The 19,568-nt window shown below is 41.9% G+C and overlaps 1 protein-coding gene and 1 long non-coding RNA gene across 4 annotated transcripts in view; one reads left to right on the forward strand and one right to left on the reverse strand.

Annotated features, from left to right (window-relative positions):
* Dnajc6 (DnaJ heat shock protein family (Hsp40) member C6) overlaps positions 1-19,568 on the forward strand; it is a 156,560-nt gene that overhangs the window by 34,987 nt on the left and 102,005 nt on the right. For 2 of the 3 annotated variants that reach the window (XM_087549068.1, XM_087549067.1), the window contains exon 2: positions 2,029-2,093. The exons of the other annotated variant lie outside the window; for it this stretch is intronic. The gene's annotated coding sequence lies outside the window, so the exon portion shown is untranslated. The remainder of the gene's footprint in view (positions 1-2,028; positions 2,094-19,568) is intronic. 3 annotated transcript variants of the gene reach the window in all.
* LOC134479018 (uncharacterized) lies at positions 13,328-19,567 on the reverse strand. Its single transcript, XR_015620999.1, has 2 exons — positions 19,256-19,567; positions 13,328-14,049 (listed from the first exon to the last, which is right to left on the reverse strand). It is a non-coding gene; the product is annotated as an uncharacterized LOC134479018 (long non-coding RNA).

Raw genomic sequence — 19,568 nt, forward strand, 5'->3', positions numbered from 1 at the left:
CATTACAGATGGTTGTGACCCACCATGTGGTTGCTGAGATTTGAACTCAGGACCTCTGGAAGAGCAGTCAGCGCTCTTAACCACTGAGTCATCTCTCCAGCCTGATATCCAGCTTCTTAATGATCTATTTGATGGGAAATAAAAACTATATTCTTTGGGGCGGGGTCCCTGGGAAACCTGAAGCCTCATGCCTATTCTCCTACTGAGCAGGGAAGCTCAGATTCATAACAGCCTTGAACGTTGTCTGCTAATTTTGTATTTTGATTTTGAATACCGGTTCTGTTTTAACAAATTCCTGTTTTCCTCAGTGTGATATAAAGATATCATTTTATGCTTTCTTCTCGAAGCTTTGTTTTATAATATGTTGATTTATGAAATTTTTAATAAATCGGATTTGTTGAAAAGAAAACTTAAGTAAGCTTGAATTAAGAAATTGTTTTTGCTGTCATCGATTGAATCCAGGAACTCACATGTGCTAAACAAGTGCAGTGCCACTGAGCTATGTCTCTGTCCTGTCATTATTCTAAAATTGACAGATGTGTGTGTTGTGTAGATAATGCACATCATGACATATACATGTGTGCCATGTAGTGGCTAATAAACAAGTGTGTGACCTCACATAATTGTCACGTTACGATGAGAACTTTGAGTTGCACTGAGTTGTCACTGTGAGTCAGCGATTAAGAACCTTGTCATAAATATTTTGGTCACTTTTGTGAAAGAACTGATTGTAATAACTTTTGCCAATTTTTTTTAAAAGATAGAGCTTCTCTCTGTAGCCCTGGCTGTCCTGGAACTCACTCTGTAGGCCAGGCTGTTTCTATAGTTTTCAAGAATGTAATATGCCATCACTGAGCCTGGTCACAGTGCCATTTAATCGACTTCTTAAACTTATCCCAGTAATTATGTCCCTTTGACTGACATGTCTCCACCCCTGCTCCGCTACACACCAGCTCTGATCATCACCGTTTTACTCTCTGTTTGCATCATCTGTTTAAATTCTACACGTGTGAGATCAAGTGGCATTGGTCTGTCCATGCCTGGCTTATTTTACTTACCATAGTGTCCTCCGGGTTCATTCACGAATCCCAGATGATGGGAGTTCCTTCTTTCATAGCTAAATAGTATTCCATTGTGCATGCATACCACATTTTCTTCATCAAGTTTTATATGACACGTATTAATTCAGTACCTCAACTATTATAAATAATATTCCATAAATATGGGAGTGAAGGTATTTATGTGACATTAATTCCATTTCATTTGAATATATAACAAGTGGTGGGTTTTCCAGATCATGCAGTTGTACCTTTACTTCTTAGGAACCGCCAAAGTTTTTCACAATAGCTCTATTAACTTACACTTTTACCCACAGTGTGTATGTGTGTTTGTGCATGTGTGTGTGTTTGTGTGTGTGTTATTCTGTTTCTATCTCCTTGTCACCGTGTTCCCTTTGTCTTGTTTTGGTGGTAGCTAATCTAAGGATAAGATGATAGCCACTGTGGTTTTCATTTGTACTACAATGATGACGAGAAATATTGAACACCTTTCCATATACACACTGGTCACTTCTTTCTCTTCCTTTGAGAAATGTCTATTTTTAATTGATCATTTGTTTTCTTACTCTTTCCCCATTGTGTATTCTTGGTACCCAGGTTGAAAGTCAGAAGGGCCTAATGTATGGATTTGTGTTTGTCTCTCCAGTCTGTCCCGTTGTCCACAAGTGAGTTTGTGTTGGCATCCTGTGGTTTGTCACTGTAACGTTGTGGTGTGTCACTGTAACGTTGTGGTGTATTTTGAATATGACGTCTTTGGCTTTGTTCCTTTTGCTTAAGAGTGCCTTGCCCATTCGTGGCCTTTTGTGAGTTCACACATGTTTCAGGATTATTTTTCTTTTTCTGTGGTTAATGTTACTGGTATTTGGTAGAACACTGAGCTCGTACTTTGCTCTGACTGGTGGACACTTTAACAGCATGAAAGCACAGGATATATTTCCATTTATTTGTTTCTTCTCCAATTCCTTTTCAGTGTAAAGATCTTTCATCTCTGTGATGGTGTCAACTTGGCTGAAGTGAGGATTACCCGGAGAACTGGTAAAGCTTTCTTGTGGGGTGTGTCCATGTCCTGAGGCTTTTGAGTCACTGACTGAACAAGGAGGCTCTGCTCTTAGTGTAGGCAGGTGTCGTCTGTTCAACTGAGGGCAGTCGGACAGCACGAAATGACCAGAAGATTTTAGGTCTTTGACTCTTGGATCTGAGGTTCAAAACTCTTCCCTCCTGGACACCAGCACTACAAGTTTAGACCTCAGGATTTATACCAGAATCACTCGACTGCCCTCGGGACTGTAATCTCTCTCTCTGAGAATTATACCACTGACTTCCCTTGTTCTGAGGCCTGGGTGCTTGAACCGAGCCACAGTATAACAAGGTATAACTTTGTCAAGTGGATTTTGGGCCATTTGACCTGATCATGATGGGAAGGAGCTGAGGATGAATTAAGAGTAAAATGTACATGAATAAAAGGAGACACAATCATGCAGGCCTTGCTGGGTACATGAAGAGAAGCTGAGGAAAGGATCTGAGGTGTACTGAGTGCCCATTAAAGGTCAGTTGCTCTGTTGGATAATGTAAACATCCTTAAAAGTGATTCCAAGAGAGAAGTCTTGGTCAAAAGTCTAACAGCTTTGGGTGTTAGCTACTGAATGGTAGAGTTAGGTTTCAAACTCAGATCTATATTGTTTTCTCCCCACTGTCCTCCACTGCCTTTCTGTGCACTTCCCTTCTCTTTCTCCACATTTTTCAGCTATCTTATCATTCCTTTCGTGGATTTCTGAAACCCTGCTCTTCCTTACTTTCTATGGAACAAAATTTATATTTTCTTTTTCTTTGAGACAGGGTCCTGATGTAGTCTTGGCTGGCCTAGAACTTACTTTGTCGACCAGGCTGGCCTCAAACACAAAAATCCTCCTGCTTCTCCTCCTTGAGTGCTGGGATTAAAGGAGTGTGTGACCTGTTCTTGATGGGTTACAGAGATAGCGGCTTCCCACCTACTTTCTTACCTTAAAGTATTACACTTTCTATTGTAGCAATTCTGAAGTGTGTTCACATGCCACTTAGGTATCACTGTATAAGGAACCATCTAAGCAGACTGGCTTGAGACAGCATTCATCCATTGAGCTCACATATCCACTGTCAGGAATTAAGCACACCAGCTCAGTAGAGCTGACCTGGTCCACTTTCATCTGCTCTCATGCCTGGGGCGTCAGCAGAGATGCTGAGACCACCCAACTAGCTGGCTAGTTTGGGCTTATACTTCTGGAGAAAAGGAACAAAGGAAGCTAATAGAAGCCAGAGGCTCTTGGGCCTAGGTACAGTAGCACTTGCAATGTCTTAGCTCCAGATGCTGGAACGAAGCATCCCAGACTGGGTGACACAAACACGGGTGTTTGTTTCTCATAGTTTAGATGCATGCTGGCTGACTTAGTACATGGTGCAGACCATTTTGTGGCTCCTAGGAAGCCACCTTCTTTCTACGTCTTCATATGATGGAACGCTCTGATCTCGTTACTCTTTCAGTTACTAATCCCTTCCCAGGGCTCCCACTCTCGTGGCCTCATCCTTTTAAAATACTAATTTAAAAACTGATTTACTCTTTACTACAACCTCATATGCACTTAGGATTTATTCTGATCACTCTCCACATCCTCTCTTATCTCCCTCCATTCGTATCAAGTCCTCCTCCCTCCCATTTCAGTCCCTTTCCTGGCTTTTCTGACTTTTGGTTTTGTCTTGTGACTCATTAGAGCCGCCTGTGTGACCACTGGATTGACACAATCCACGACTGAAGGCAATGGTTTCCCCCTTGCCCTGAATCTTATTAGTAGCAAACAGTTCAGCACCAACTGGCAGGACACCCTGAATCCTCCCCCACCACTGCTTGCATGCTGATGGGATCATCTTCGTGTCGTCTTAATTCAGGCAGCTACAGCTGCTGTGACTTCATGATTGCAATGGCCGATTTGAAGCTCTTCTTCTTGTATTGTGTCTGTTGCATTCTTCCTACCTTCTCTTCACAATGTTCCTTAAGCTTTAGATGGGATGATATAGATGTCTTGCTAGGGCTGAGCATCCTACATGACCCCAATTTAACCCGGTTACTTCCTGAAGGTCCCCATCTCCAATATATACATATTAGGCAGTTAGGGCTTCGGCCTAAGCCCTTTGCGGGGTTCAGTGATATTAAGAAAAGGCAGGTTCCATTTCTTTTACTGTACTGTATTCTCTCCAACTATAGCACATTTCCCTCCCAAGTTTCCAAAAAAAAAAATGCATTGGGATCTCTGATTCTCTGATCATCAGTTAACGAACAATCAATTCTACAGCAGAATTCAACTCAGATCTGCCCATTTCTGCTTGTGGGCAGAATCAGAGCTTGGATATTAAGGGCTCAGTTGCACAGGACTATTCAGGCATCAGTTCAGAGCCCAGACTTCAGTGTTTCTGACCACCAGCTGGCTACAAGCAGCTCCCTCTGACTCCCTGGTTTGGCTTTGTTGGTTTGCTCGGGCAGCTCAGAGAACCCAGGGCGGGGGATGGGGCACATTTATTGGTTTATTGTAAGGCCACAAACAAGGATCTGAATGAAGACACACATGGGACCATCTGACAGGCGTCTGGCTGCTCCTTCGATCTGGAGCAGTTCCTCCTCACTTTCCTCAGTCTCCACAGGTCTCCAGAAGCTCCCTGAACCCTTCCACTGGGGTTTTATGGAGATGTCATTGCACAGGCATGACTGAAGCATGGGCAACTGTGTACCAATTGGACTGGGCAGAAAGTTATCATTTAGTGCTCCAGGACAGTGAGAAACCCAGCACAACCTGTCCGTTCAGATTCTTCATGGCCCCTCTGTACAGTGTGCCCTCCTTTCTGGTATGGGGCAGGACCCCATGTGGAATGAAGGTCTTAGGATCTATTATTAAACAAGGTAGCCAAGAAGGTTTTTCTGGTCAGGAGTAAGACAGGAAAGCAGAAGGTTATAATAGACTTTTGGTCTTACTGATTTGACTTGGGGAAGAAAGATCCTAGTTCTTACACTTTCCCTTAGAAAAAAAGAACAGAGAAAGAAGTTTTGCTCTGAGGCCCAAGTTGCCCCAGCATTATAACAAAGACATTAAAAAAATCCTTTGTAGCTTTAAACCTGCTTTAGAAACTAAAGGCCAAATACTTTAACTAAAGCTATACTTTCTGTTCTAGCCATTTTGGAAATAGTAAGAACCATGGAATCTCTCTCCCTCTTCTTCTCCCTTCCCCTCTCCGTCCTCCAGCCCCCCACCCCATGTGGTGTGTGTGTGTGTGTGTGTGTGTGTGTGTGTGCACATGTACACATGTATATGCATACCATTTGTATGCATGCACACATACATTCGGCTTTGTGAAAGCAGAGGTTACCTTGCAGGCTAGAGAGTATGTGGTAGAGGGAAGACAGTAGTTAGTGGCAGTAATTAATTCTATTCATGAATCTGTACACACACAAAGAAGTGTGGATTTAGAGATCGTTTTCATGAAAGACTCTCTTTGAAAGGAAATAGAGTCCTTATGTTGTATGGGAGAGATCTAAGCCCATGTATTCCTTTGATGTGGCTGTATTTCAGGGTTGTGTTGAGCATGGTTCCTACTCTGCAGACTACACAATGAGGTGCAGAGCTTCAGAGGCAGAGGCCAGAGGCCAAGGTTGCAGTCTAGGCTCTGCACTGATTAATTGTTGTTAGAAAATGTTTATTCTTCGAGTTTTACTTTTCTTATTTAAAACTATAGAAAACTTGTCTCCTTTGGTTGTTAGGTAGATTGAGGCAGTTTATTTTTGTGATAGATGTACAGTAGCCACCCCCTGGAAGAGGCTACTGAAAAATAAGATACACAGGTAATGTAAAGTGCAAAGCCTAGCAAGTATGTAGCAGGAAGAAAATATTCCTGGCTCCACATTGAAGTAACAATACTTTGTATCTACTGGGATAAACGAGAGAGACACTGTAAAGCTAAATTTACCTGTGAATTCATTTGTTTCACTTTTGTTTTTAATGTAGCTACTGGAAAATTGAAAGTTGTTATTTTTTTCTATTTTAGTTTCTATTGTTGTAATAAACACTGACTTAGTTCATCTTATAACCCCCAGGTCACACTCCATCACTGAGGGAAGTCAGGGCAGGAGCTCAGAGAAGGAACCTGGAGGCAGGAACTGAAACAGACATGATGGAGGAATGCTGCTTACTGGCTTGGTCTGCCTAGCTTGTTCAGCTGCTTTTTTATGTACCCCAAGATGATCTGCCTAGGGTTGACACTTCCCACAGTGGACTGGGCTTTCTTACACTAACCATTAACCCACAGACTTGCCTACGAATCAATGTGACAGAGCATTTTCTCATTTCTCATTTATCCTTCTTCTCAGACAATCCTATCTTGTACCAAGTTGACAAAAGACTAGTGTAACAGCACATAGTTATCATTCACTGGTGGCTTACATCCTATTTCTTCAGACCTGTTTTTGTGACCATGAAGTATTGTATAAACATTAGTTCTATCCTGAACATGTATAGAAGATATCATTGTATAGGTTGAGATCCATTTTTAGCTAAAACTTATTAACATTCACTAAAATTTTAATGTAAGCTTTTATGTAGGTGTCTTCGTTTTTTCTCCTCATGTATACAGTAGGGAAGAAATAATTCATTTATATGAGTAAATAAAAACTTGATTGCACTGGATTACAATTATGTGTCCAAGTAGGTTGAATTCTTTTGAATACACACACCACAGATACAGTGCAAATCAATTAATTAAAACAGGGCATTATAAGTACGGTAAGGCAATGGTCTTCTGAGATTAGTGCACTTAGAAAGTTGTCTTCTTATGTCTCCTTTTTTCTCAAATTTACTTCTTTCTTGTTGGCAACACTTTCTTCTCAGCTCTCCTGTCCCCACATATCAGAAACACAGATTACAGGTATGCCGTATGTTATCTTTGTTCAAGGGCAGGATTCAGTTTGACTTACTCTCTGGTTTTCACCTGTTGACCTAGCTTCATTTTAGATATTGATCTTGTAGGACAGCTCCAACTCTAGCAGAGAAGAGGAAAAATTTTTAGAAAGAGTACTTCTTTTGTTTGCTTAAAGAAAATATGTCTTATGTCTGCTTTTTAGATGTGGCTTGTCTCCCAGAGCTTTGTGGGTTGAGTATCACTGGGTCCCTAATATCATACTCTGAGACCAGTTGGCCCTTTAAGAGGTGGGCTTTGTGTAAGGAAATTAGGTCATGAGGGCTCCAAGCTCATGAATGGATTAACAGTGTTTTGTGGTAGTGGTTCATGGGAGTGGATTCATGATTGGCTTGGTGGTATAAATCTATAATCCTAGTTACTCAGGAGGCTTAGGCAAGAAGATCCCAAGTTCAAGGCCTGCCCTAAATTATAGAGCGAGTTCAATGCTTACCATAGGTATGTTAGCAATATCCCTTTTCAGAATGAAAAGATAAACCTAAAAGATGACTAGGGCTACAATTTTGTGATAAATGCTTGCTTAATATATAGCAGATATAAGGCACAAGGCCTGATTCCTATAGCATGAAGAGTAGGTTGATTCCTATGGAGGGTGGGCTGTTATCAAGAGCAGGTCTTGACTCCCTCTATCTCTTGGTTTCTTGCCGAGCAATAATTCCTTCTGTGTTCTGGTTCCCTTAACACTTTTCTCCCATGTTGTCATGTAGCAGGAAGTCTTTGCCAACTGTACCATGCTGTTTGGCCCTTCCTGTTACCAGAATTGTGAGCTTCATAAACCACTTTATTTTTTTTTGAGTTTTATTGGTGCTCTTATATTTCTTAAGCTGAATTATAGATACACACTTACTATTCAGAAGAATATTTATACATTACAACTAATATTTTAATTGTTCAGTATAGTTCATAACAAACATTAAAATTAGATATTAAGAAATCAGATATTAAGATAACCCTAAAATATGACTTGGAATGAGGAAGAGGCCATCATGGTACACACATGGTGAAAATGACAATGGTCCCTCTGTGTCACTTACATGCGACTTCAGATTTCTAATAGTAACACAGTATTACAGAGTTAGATATTTAAACTCCTTTTCCAGGAAGGTAGGATTGACTCACATTGCATAAACCACTTTAAAAGGACCTCAACCCATGTACATTGTTATAGCAATGTCAAACAGGGCAGGACCACAATGGTAACTAATAAGTACAGTGAAAAGCTTTAGTTAGAACAGAGAAGATTGGTGCTTATAGAAGTTCTGTATTTTGGCTAGTTTTAAACTTCCAGGATAAATGTTCATTTCTCTTAAAGCTCACATGTTTAACTGATACACCAATAGAATTCTGGTAAATTGGGTTGTGCTGACTTGAGTTTTAAGGAGTTAACTCTTGCTCCATCTGCATTAGATCACTTCCCATTGAACCTAATGGTGGGACTTATATGAATGACCTGGTTCCTGGTAATACCAGGAGAGTTCTTCTGGAACTAGGAATGGGTGCTGGGAGCTTCAGGATGTGCCCTACAACCTTGCAGCCAAAGCTGGAAAGGAAACAGGAAAGCACATCAGTTAGTGTCTCTGACCTAACTCAGATGTTAGCATAATTCACACACACACACACACACACACACACACACACACACACACACACACACACACACAGGCATTTCCCACCATTACATGGTTCCTTGTGGTCCACATGGTGATAGTAGGAACAGAGGTAGGCATCATTACATCATTTTCTGTCATTCACAAACAATATGCAGTCTAAAGGAATATTCTCTCAGAGTGATGGTTCATACATCATTCAAAAAGGGGCCAGATATAGAATGTGTAAATCTCCTAATCTGGTCAAAAACAAAAAGAAAATTTAAGTTAATATGGTTTGAAAAGACAAAAGAGTGTTTTCTTCAGTTCTATAGAAATACAAGAGGGCAGTATGTGGTAGCTTTGTTGGGTGAATCCATTTCGAACATGCAGGGAATCCAACATGAACTTCTCTGGAAAATTGTCCTCTACATGCAGCTCCATGGTCTCTATCAGTCATGGATACCCCAGGCAGTGGCTATGAAGCAGTGAACAAGAGACTTTCCCAAAGATGACTCATCTACTTTCCACAGGAGTATTAACATGGCCTGACATCATGGAGTACACAGGCTGGAGTGGGAAGGCACAGTGTAGACAAACAAGTAGAGCATGTTGTGACATGTTAAAAGATGTACAGTGTACTCTGGGAGCTGATGGAATTATATCTAACCTGATTCTGACAACTTAAAGATTCCCTGGGGAAGTGCTGTCCAAACAGGGACTTGAAGAGAAGGTTGGATGGGGACATGGGGAAAATCCAAGGATGCCTAGTGCCTGGACCTAAAGACTGAGGTAGAGAGACTTACAAGGTGAATTAGTGGGTAAAGGCAGTTTGTTGTTGACTTACTGATCTGTTTGATCCTTAGAAGTCACATGGTAGAGGGAAAGAACCAACTCCCTCAAGTTGTCAACTCCCTCTGACCTCTGCATGTGTACACACACACACAATAAAGCAGTAAAATGTAATAATAATCATTTAAAAAAGAATAGAGGTGAGGTGAAATAAGAAGTCTAGTTCTGAGGGAGAAGTAATTGTCCTGGAGTGTGAAGGGTACATGTGTCAAACACCTAGATCAGTGATCTCAACCTTCCTGATGCTGCTACCCTTTAATAGAGTTCTTCATGTTAAGGTGACTCCCAACCATAAAATTATTTTTTTTGCTACATCACTGTATTTTTGCTGCTGTTATGAATTATAATGTAAATGTCTGTGGTTTCTGATGGTCTTAGGTGCCCCCCTGTGAAAAAGTCATTCAACCCCAAAGAATCATGACCTAGGTGGAGGACTGAGTCCTTGTCTTTCTTAGTAACCCATGCTGTGATGAAACACCATGACCAGAAGCAACTTGGGGAGTGTCTTAGTTACTGTTCTAATGCTGTGAAAAGAGAGCAAGGCCAAGGCCACTTCAGGGGGTGACCATCATGACAGGATGACAGTGGGCAGGCATGGTGCTGGAGCAGAGCTGAGAGTTTACATCCTGTTTCACAAGACAGCAGCAGGGAGGGAGGGAGGGAGGGAGAGAGAGAGAGAGAGAGAGAGAGAGAGAGAGAGAGAGAGAGAGAGAGAGAGAGAGAGGGAGAGAGAGAGAGAGAGCGAGCGAGCCAAGACTAAGTGGGGGGGGGTAGAGAAAGATAAATAGAGATAGAGAGAGATTGAGGTTGATTGAGAGATAGTCTGGTATGGGCTCTTACAACTTCAAAGCCCAGCCTCCTTGACTCACCTCTTCCAACAAAGCCACACCTCCTAATCCTAAATAGTCCGGCAATTGGAGACCAAGCATTCAAAAATATGAGAGCGGATGGGGGCTACTATTATTCCAACCTCCACAGGGAGGAAAGGGTTTATTTTATCTTGGAGAAGTGTAGCTTGTTACCTCTGGGTGCTCAGTTTTCTTATACTACTAAGGACCACCTTTCCAGGAGTAACACCATCTACAGTGAGCTAGTCCCCCACCCCCACATCAATTATTAATCAAGAAAATGCCCTGGAGACTTGTCCACAGGTCAGTCGTGTGAAGGCATTTTCTCAGTTAAGATTCCTTCTTTTCAAATGACCTAGTTTGTGTCAAGTTGACACAGAAACCCGCCAGTCCTATAATTAGATTTGCATTTTAGATGTGAATCAATTTGTTCACTTTTTCTGACTCATTTTTCTTATCTCAGATTTGAAAGAGATCTCCTGCCCTCTGCAGTTCCTTTCTGATTTAATATTTCATAAATTTCTCTGGCTGTAGAATCCTTAATCCCATTCTAGCTTCCAGATCTCCCAGGCAGCAAGGCCCAAGATTATAACCAGGGCTGGAAGAGGGGGATGGGGTGTAGATGGGGTGGGCAGGGAGAGGAAGATAAATGGGTGCTGTATCTTTCCCACTAGGAGTTAGCAAATGAGAAGGTAGCAGGTTTCTTCATGGGTCACCTGACAAGGAATGGGTCCTTAGCTTTGGCTTTTCAACAAGTGGGTAGAATACATCTTGCTCTGCTTCTGGCATGGGTGAAATTTAATACTCTCCCATCTCTGTCAAAATGCTTAAAGTATTGCATATTCAAATATTTAATGATAAATACTATGATGCCTGAAATGTACTTTAAAACACTGGGGAGGGCTGGAGGTACAATTCAGTGGCTTAGTATGCATGAGGCTCTGGATTGATTCCCCAGCCTTGCAAGTAAAAGTCTAAGTACACAAATAAATGAATGAATGAAGTTAGAGCTATACATATGAAAGGAGATTGATTATGGCTTGGTATTGGTGATGTTATAGGTACAAAGGGATCCAACACATAATTTAATCTACTTTTGTGTTTTGCTTGATAACTTTCATAAATCAGAGTGAAAAATAAATCCTTCCAAGCTCATTACCTAAAATTCTCATTTGTTGTTATTATTTTTGTACAAATGGAGAATAGATTAGACTCTCACTTGGCTGCATAAACCTCTTGCAACTATTGTGTTATGAATAGCAACAGACTGTTTTAAGTTATGCTATCTACGTGGATGGCTTAAAGTGTTTTAGACTACATTGAAATTACATAGGTGGGTCAAAGAAATGGAATTCTGTACAAAGGAAGGGGCATAGACTAGGGAAGTCTTTGGTGACATGAACAAAACTTGCAGCTCTGTGCTAGGAATCCTGGGCTTGGAATCAGGCAGAGTACTCGGTGAAGGGTAGCATATAATACCACAGCCAGGCACCAAGCCAAGTTTTTTGTGTCCTTGGCATTACTCAGTTTTAATAGTTGCCTTATTACTTAGATGTAATGGTTTTATGAGTGAGTTAACAGAATCTTAAGTTATAAAACTTGTCTGTGACTGTATAGACATGAAATTCCCAGTAACTGTTATGACAAGTGAAGAATTGAAGTGCAGAGGTTAGGTGGCACCCCACTGGGGACTAGAATGGCTGCATGTAACAGGGAAAAGCAAAGGAGTGGCTCACCACAGGGTGATTTCTTCTTTTCTCTCCCTTAGTTAATCTAGGCATAATTAACATATGACTGCTATGGGTTTCCAAACCTCAGGGTCCTTTTGTCTTTCACTTGGGTTCCAAAGCCTTTTATTCTGAAACCCTCTGAGGTCAGAGAGTGATTCAAACAGGAGTCTGTCCTTTCCTTCTCCCAAGTGGGTTCTGGGAGTAGAACTCAGGTCATCAGGTTTGGCGATTGCATCTCACTTTGTTTTATCCAGTGATATAGAGAATGGGGTTTATTCCCACCATAGAGAAAAGAGTGTGGCCATGAGTGGGGTCATGGAAAACTTATGTGTACATTTGGACAGTGCATAAACATAGCTATAGCATAGGCTTCCTTCAAAGCCAGTGGCTGCTTTCCATGTCTCTTTAGTCTATGTCTGCTCAGACTACCACACTGACATGCCAAATGGAACACACGCCAAACCTCTTTCAGTGTTAAGAACTCGTTTTTGTTTTTATATCTTTGTAGCATCAAACTTGTTGCCACTGTCCTGTCCCTGTCTCCCAAGTGCTGGAGAAACAGGCATGTAGCAACAAGCCTGTCTTAAGGTTTTAAAATTTTAAAAATTTATTGATCTGAAATAAAGGTTTACTATGGAGCCTAGCCCGGCCTTGAACTTCCTGTCCTGTCTGAACTTCTTGAGTGCTGGCATTGTGAATGTAAGCCATAAATCCCCATTTAGGAGCTACTTACTTACTGTCAAAAAATTAAACTGTATTTTAAGTAGTTTTAATCTACAATTGCAAAGGTATTATGGACATTGGAGCTAGGAGCTTGCTTTTCATGAGAATACAAATGTTTATCTTCTAGTGAGTTTTGAATTGAACCAAAGTGTAACCAAGCGTCAATTTTTATGTGTATGACCCAAAACGTGCACAAGAGTGCACGTGAGGAAGCTGTCTCAGCCAGAAGCTGCCTTCAGGCATCACTGAGCACAAACTCCCACATGGGCAGTATATCCCCGGCAATTTGTTTTTCGCTGGTCACCCTGAGAAAGGAATGGTAGACCAGTGTGGTGACACTGCTGGCCTCAAGCTTCACTCTCACAACGGAGTTACGACTGCAGCCATGCGTAGTGGCTGAGTGTGGCCAGAAAGTTTGACATTTGAGGCACACGATATCTGTGGGAGCTTGCCCGAATGACATAGGTTGTCCAAAAATAAGATGACATTCTCAGGGTTGTCAAGGACATGAGAGTTAAGCAAGGAAGGGCACATGAAAGTGGGAAATAAGCATTGAGTGATCTTTATTACAACAAGATCTTCAAGTGAGCATGGGTTTCAGCATGAGTTGTCTTGGAAAGGATGACCCACCTGGAAGATTGGTTTTGTCTTCTGGGAGACATAGCACTTGGTCAGGCACTCAAAACAGACATCTCTACTCCCAGGTAAGGTTAGGTAGACATGTTCTTGTGTTAGATATTCCGGCTCTCGCTGTTTTCCATCACACTGCCTGTTTGCTTTTGTGTGTTGCTGTGTGTAACTTCTGACAGCTGCTCTTGGTTACATGTATGAGTCTACATTGAACCCTTGATCAGCTGGAGCATAGCAAATGAGAACACTTGAATGATTGTAAATTTCTCCTCTGGATGTCATTCGGAGGAGGAGAGGAGGATGACAAGTCAGGTTTGAGAAGACAGGAAATTTGAGCCCAAGAGACTCCTGAACATCTGGGCCTGTGGTTTTTTGGCAGGGCGAGAGTGAGTCAGGTCCACCCTGCTGTTGAAGAACCCTGAAAGGATTCCTAGCCTGCTCATTTTTCTTCTTGGCTGTGGCTCAGAGATGTAGATTTTGGCATTGGTCTTCATCTTGTCCTTGGTTCTTCAGGTGGGATTTTGACACTACAGGTCCCAGGTCCAGATGCCAGTGAGGGCCAGTAGGAGCTAGGCCAGGAGGCCAGGAATAGTGGTGAGAGATATCGCTCAAACTGGAGTCTGGGAACCCTCTGGAAAGACATATAAATTAAAAGTTTTTCTTTTTTAAAGTCCAGACAAGCTAAATATTGCTAGGATACACCTAAAACTATTCAGTTAAGTACCCCAGTTATATCCCATAAGGAGATAACCTGGATATGACTGAGGTGTGTTTCTCACATACGTTTTAATGCGGCTCATTGATTTATATTGGGTACAGCAGAAAATCAAAGAGACCCGTGTTGCAGGATATTTGATCATATTGTGAACCCTAGGATTGTGTTATTTACTAGAAAAACCTATTCTTTTGTGTAGTGCTGCTCACAGCCTTAGCACACACCTTTAATTTGAGAGTTTTCTGCTTGAATATTGTAAACAAGATTAAATAAAGTCAACCATGGGTCAAGAGGTGGATTGGCAGGAAGTGAACAGAGAATTATTAAGAAAAAAACATGAGAGTTAAGAGGGAGTCAGGATGGATAGAGAGACAAACAGGAAGTAGAAGGGAGGGACATGCAGTTTGAAGGTTTTTTGAGATGGCATGTGAGAGGGCCATTCCTAGTGAGACACTGACTGAGGAGGAAGATTAGCTGGGTGCTTATCAGGCTTTCACCCCAGCATCAGCTCCCGAGTCTTCATCACTAAAATCCAACAATTGAAATTTTATTAAAAAACAACAGACCTGGCTTTATAACAGCAAGAACACACCAGAAAAACTTTGCCATCATTTATTGTCTAATTCGTAAGATTTCTGTGTTATCTAATTGTTCAGGTGATCCCAGTAGTCACACTGTAGAGGTTGTCACAGTTAGGAACACTAGGAATGCTCAGTAATAGAGGTTGGACTCAAGAGGGACAGGCAGACATCAGAACCCATGGTAGAAGATACATCCATATAGTTACTTAATGTACACACACACACACACACACACACACACACACACACACACACACCACCTTAAGCAGTTTTTTAAGGAACAGTATTTCCCACCCACATTCCAAAAACTAACGTTCTTCATCTTATTTCATTTTGGTGAAAATAATGCCTATGGGCTGTTAAGTTTTTTTTTTAAACCAGTAGGCCACAGTGTGAATATTAAAAAATGTAAAAGAAGTCACTGGAATAGGGGAAGAGACATGACTCAGTGCTTCAAGCACTTGCCTGAGTGTGGATCTCCAAAACCCACATAAAATGCCCAGTGTGCACAGTAGCTCGCTTGTAGCCCCAGCCTCCAATGGCAGAGACAGAGGATCCCCAGAACAAGCTGCCTAGCAAAACTAGCTATATTTGTGAGCTCTGGTTTTGATGGACGACCCTGCATCTACGAGTAACCTGGAAGAGAACCTGGGATGATTTCTGACATCAACCTTGTGTCTCTGCACATACACCACACACATTTGTGCCACATATGCATACCTCATACACAAATGCAAAAAGGAAGGTGGGAACATTTTTTCGTTTCTTTATTAACTTACTAATTTAGTATTGGCTCACAATTTTTCCCTTTCTTTTTTTTTTGTTTTGGTGTCTGTTGTTTTGTTTTAGTTATATTGGAGAGGAGATCGATCCCAGGGTCTTATGCCTTTGCTCAGTATTTAGTTACTCACTGGATGTCATGGGACCTAAGAAAGCGTGGACTTTCCTCCTTAAATACTCCACGTGTAATAGGAAAAGTAAGCACTCAGATGGTAAAACCCCAGTGCAGAAAACCACTTTGCCTTATACAAAAGGCCCTTTATTTAGTCTCATCTATCATGAGGTTAATGCAGGAGAGGTTCCAGCTTAAATTTAAAGATAGGAAACTATCTGCATTTGGAAAAGTGATTTAATTAGATATAAGATACAGTAATGGCTGGAAATAATGGCAGTAAGTCATAATATCACAATAGTAATAATAGGTAACAAGAATAGTATTTATTAAGCCCTTCCTATGAGATAATAATTGATTTAAGAGCTGGAGAGATGGCTCGTGGGGAAAGAAAGCTTGGTGATCTTTTAGAGCATCCATACTGGGAGGCTTACAACCCCATGACTCCAGCTCCAAGGAATCTGATTTACAAAGTCATTTATTTCTCACTTCAACTGTGTTGTAATGGAAATACGCTCCTTTTCCATGGGAAAAGTAGAGTTGAGGTGGTTTGGCCAGATCCTGAAGGCCGGGAACTCATTGCTGGGTGATTTGGTTCTAAACCCTCAGTCTCTACCATCATTTCCAAAAGTGGAAGGGTGGCATGGTCCGGCACAGTCTGGCACAGTCCGGCACAGTCCTAGCTTACCTTCAATCTGTGGCCTCACTGCAAAATGTTGGTGGCATTTGCTGTGAGGAGAGAATGTTCGTTTTGGGGTATGGATGAAGGAGGCCAGCTCCTGAACATATATAGGCACTCATCATGGAATTAGTAAAGACAACTGAAGATTCACCCCACAGGGGACAGCCAGTCCTTTAAGTCTATCCCCATAGGTCGTATTTTACTCTTGAGATAAATAGATTATGCAGCTGTTACTTTTCATTGAATATTTATTTATCAAGCAAGGTATGATCTTCCCGTGTATCCCTGCTTGGCCTGAAATTCACTATGTAGACCAGGCTGGCCTTGAACTCAGAGATCCACCTGCCTCCTGTGTTCTGGCATTAAGGGTGTGTACCACCACACTTGGCAATTGTATTTCCTTTTTATTTGTGTATCTGTGTGTCTGCGGAGGGCAGAAGTGGGCATCTGATCCCTTAGAGTTTTTAGACAATTGTCTTCTGCCCAACACGGATGCTGGGACTCAAACTCCAGCGCTCTGAAATAGTAGCAAGTACACTTGAACGTTAAGCCATCTAGGCAGCCTCAGTGAATCAGAGTTGATCTTGGGAAACAGCAGAGTAGGCTTAGCTCTTACGGTATTTTCTCTGTTTTGGAAGCCCAGGTTCTCATCATTAATATTTGTGTGTGTGTGTGTGTGTGTGTGTGTGTGTGTGTGTGTGTGTGTGTGTGTGCGCGCGCAGTAGCTGATCTCCATTTCTGCTGTTTTCTTAGGTGTGGTCCACCCAACTTTTTGGTTTTGTTTATACAGAGTCTCTCATTGGTCGAGAGTCTTAGGGTTCCTCCTTTCTCCACTTCCCCAGTGCTGGGATTATAAACTTAAACCACCATGCCTGATTTCCTATCTCCCCTCCTCCCCTTTGATGCTAAGGCTCACACTCATATTCTCATGCCCTTTACCAGCTGAACCCTGTCTCCACCCAACTGCCACCGAGTTCTTACTAGCAACACAGGTAACTTTGTATCTTCTACTTCCAGAGTGTAGAGCACTTGGCTTTTCTTTCAACTGGATGCGAACACACAGGATAGAGCTGTGCTTGAAGACAGACCAGCGCAGTGACAATAGGAAACGTTTGTGCGCTTAGTATAGATAGCTATGTTAAGTACTGTTTAATTATTTCTTTAGCTACACCATACTAGTTGTCATATGCTAAACACTTGGCAGTGCAGAGCAGAAATATCTTCATGGGGAAGTGAGCTTTTTAGGAACCTATTAGAGTTAAGTTGGTAGATGTTCCAAGTTAGTACCCAGACTCTAGTTTTTAGGCTGTTATAAATAAATCTAGACAGTGTAGAAGAAGTCTGTGTTCATTATACCCCAGTTTTGTAGAAATATTAATAGTTTTTCTGATTGATTTATTTTTGTGTTAAGTATAAAGCTAAGAAATAAAATATGGCCTGGGGATGTGGCTCAGTGGTACCTCCCTTGATTACCATCTTTGAGATTCTGGATTCTATCCCAGAAAAGCAGTAAGGGGGGGGGAGGGGGGATGCTGTCTAGCTCATTCATGTCTTGCTTTAGATTTGCAAACTTGGGAGATAGATATTCAAAAATACAAAGGCATATGTGTCAGTTTCTTTCCACCAGTGTGTCTGCAGTTCGGAAGTGTAGCAAAAAAATAGCTTAAAGTGCTCCTTTTGAAAATAACGGCTTTCACTCTCAGAATGGTCGTCTCTAGTGACCATACAACCAGCGTCTGCCGAGGCACATAATGGACTCTAGATGTTTGTGCTCCCTGGGGGTCAGTAATGAATCGAGAAAGCCCAGGAAGAGATTATTAAATGTCACTGGAAACTACTTTGTTACTAGATTTTAAAAGTTATTGTTTAAATGAAGTAACCAAAAATAGCTCAAGTTTACAGATTTACAAGTTTGAAAGTAAAAGGCCTGTGTTTAAAAATCATGTTTTCTGCTACCATTCGAAGTTCTTTTAAGCAAGCGTTAGCTCTGGACTCTGCTGCTGATCGTACTGCACCTCAGCAGACCGGAACATGCTGGACAGTTAGTGAAGGGATGAAAGGATCTAACACCCCTCATCCTTGACCTCTCCTGGTTCCTTCTCTACCCACAGAATGTGTGTCTGTGTGATCTTTGAAGAAGAAAATGCTTGTCACGCAGTTCATTCATTGTGTTTAGGAGCTGGAGTTTCCGGAAAACTTTAGGTTTCAGGTGATCTGGATAGAAGACTCTTAATTTCTGTTGTTTGAATTTTGTGTCCTGACGTGATCAAAGTAATAACAGCAAGTGAAAACTATGTAAGCCAACAAGCAGGGCAGGCCAGGACTGGGCCTGTGCCCTGCCCTCACAAACTGCACACATGTGCACTTTTTCTTGTCTTATCACAGGAAAATGTCAGAGTGCTTCTGAAAGGTTTTCCTTCTAGTTTATCTAAGTACTAGGAGAGAAAAATGATACTTTTAAGTCAACATTTTTATCTGGTCTTTCACCTGAGCTGAGGAGGGAGCCTTCTGAAATACTATCAGGTGAAAACAAGCATTGGGGATTGCATCTTGGGACCGAACACAGTTCATATCTAGATTGTGGAGGCTTGAAACTCACACAATGGCAGGGAACTTTTGAGAATACAAAAATTACAAGCGGACAGCTAGGCACATGGGCTTACAGAGCCTTCTTCAAGAAGAGGACTTTGGCCTCCTGCTAATTAACTTCGTGACAGATCCCCTCTGAGAATGGCTGTTTTCCTTGCTCACAACTATGAAAAAAAATGAGGGGCGAAGCTAGAGGATGGAAAGAAAATCTGGTATATTTCTCTTGCCAGACATCCTTCATGCCGGCCGTGTTAGGGTGTCCTTTTTCCCTGTTCCCAGGTAACCGATAAGAGACCTGGAAGTGCACAGGACTTAACATACTCTTCTGATTATCTTTTCAACATAGTTGCCGAATAGATCTGGCCCTGGCTCCCTTACCCCTTTCAGCCAGCTCTTCCACTTCCACAGCTCATCCCGTGCCAGGAGTGTGCAGAAATGCCGCTCCGTCTGGGTACACAGATGGCCTGCCATCAACAGATTCCTTTTCCCCTCCTACTGGAGTTACAACCCAGTCCACCAGGTCGATCAACCCAGGCAGCTTTCACTTGCCGAATCCTCCAACAAAGACCAGCTGAGTTACATGAAATGGGCGTGCCTGGCTCTCTCTCCATGGGTGCCTGGTCTCCAAGGCCCGAGACACCTTCTCCCCTTTTTTCTGAAGCACGGCCGCGCTGACACACCCCTCCCTCCG

This window comes from Rattus norvegicus, chromosome 5 (genome assembly GCF_021556685.1).
Source record: "Rattus norvegicus strain SHRSP/BbbUtx chromosome 5, alternate assembly SHRSP_T2T, whole genome shotgun sequence".
NCBI lineage: Eukaryota > Metazoa > Chordata > Mammalia > Rodentia > Muridae > Rattus > Rattus norvegicus.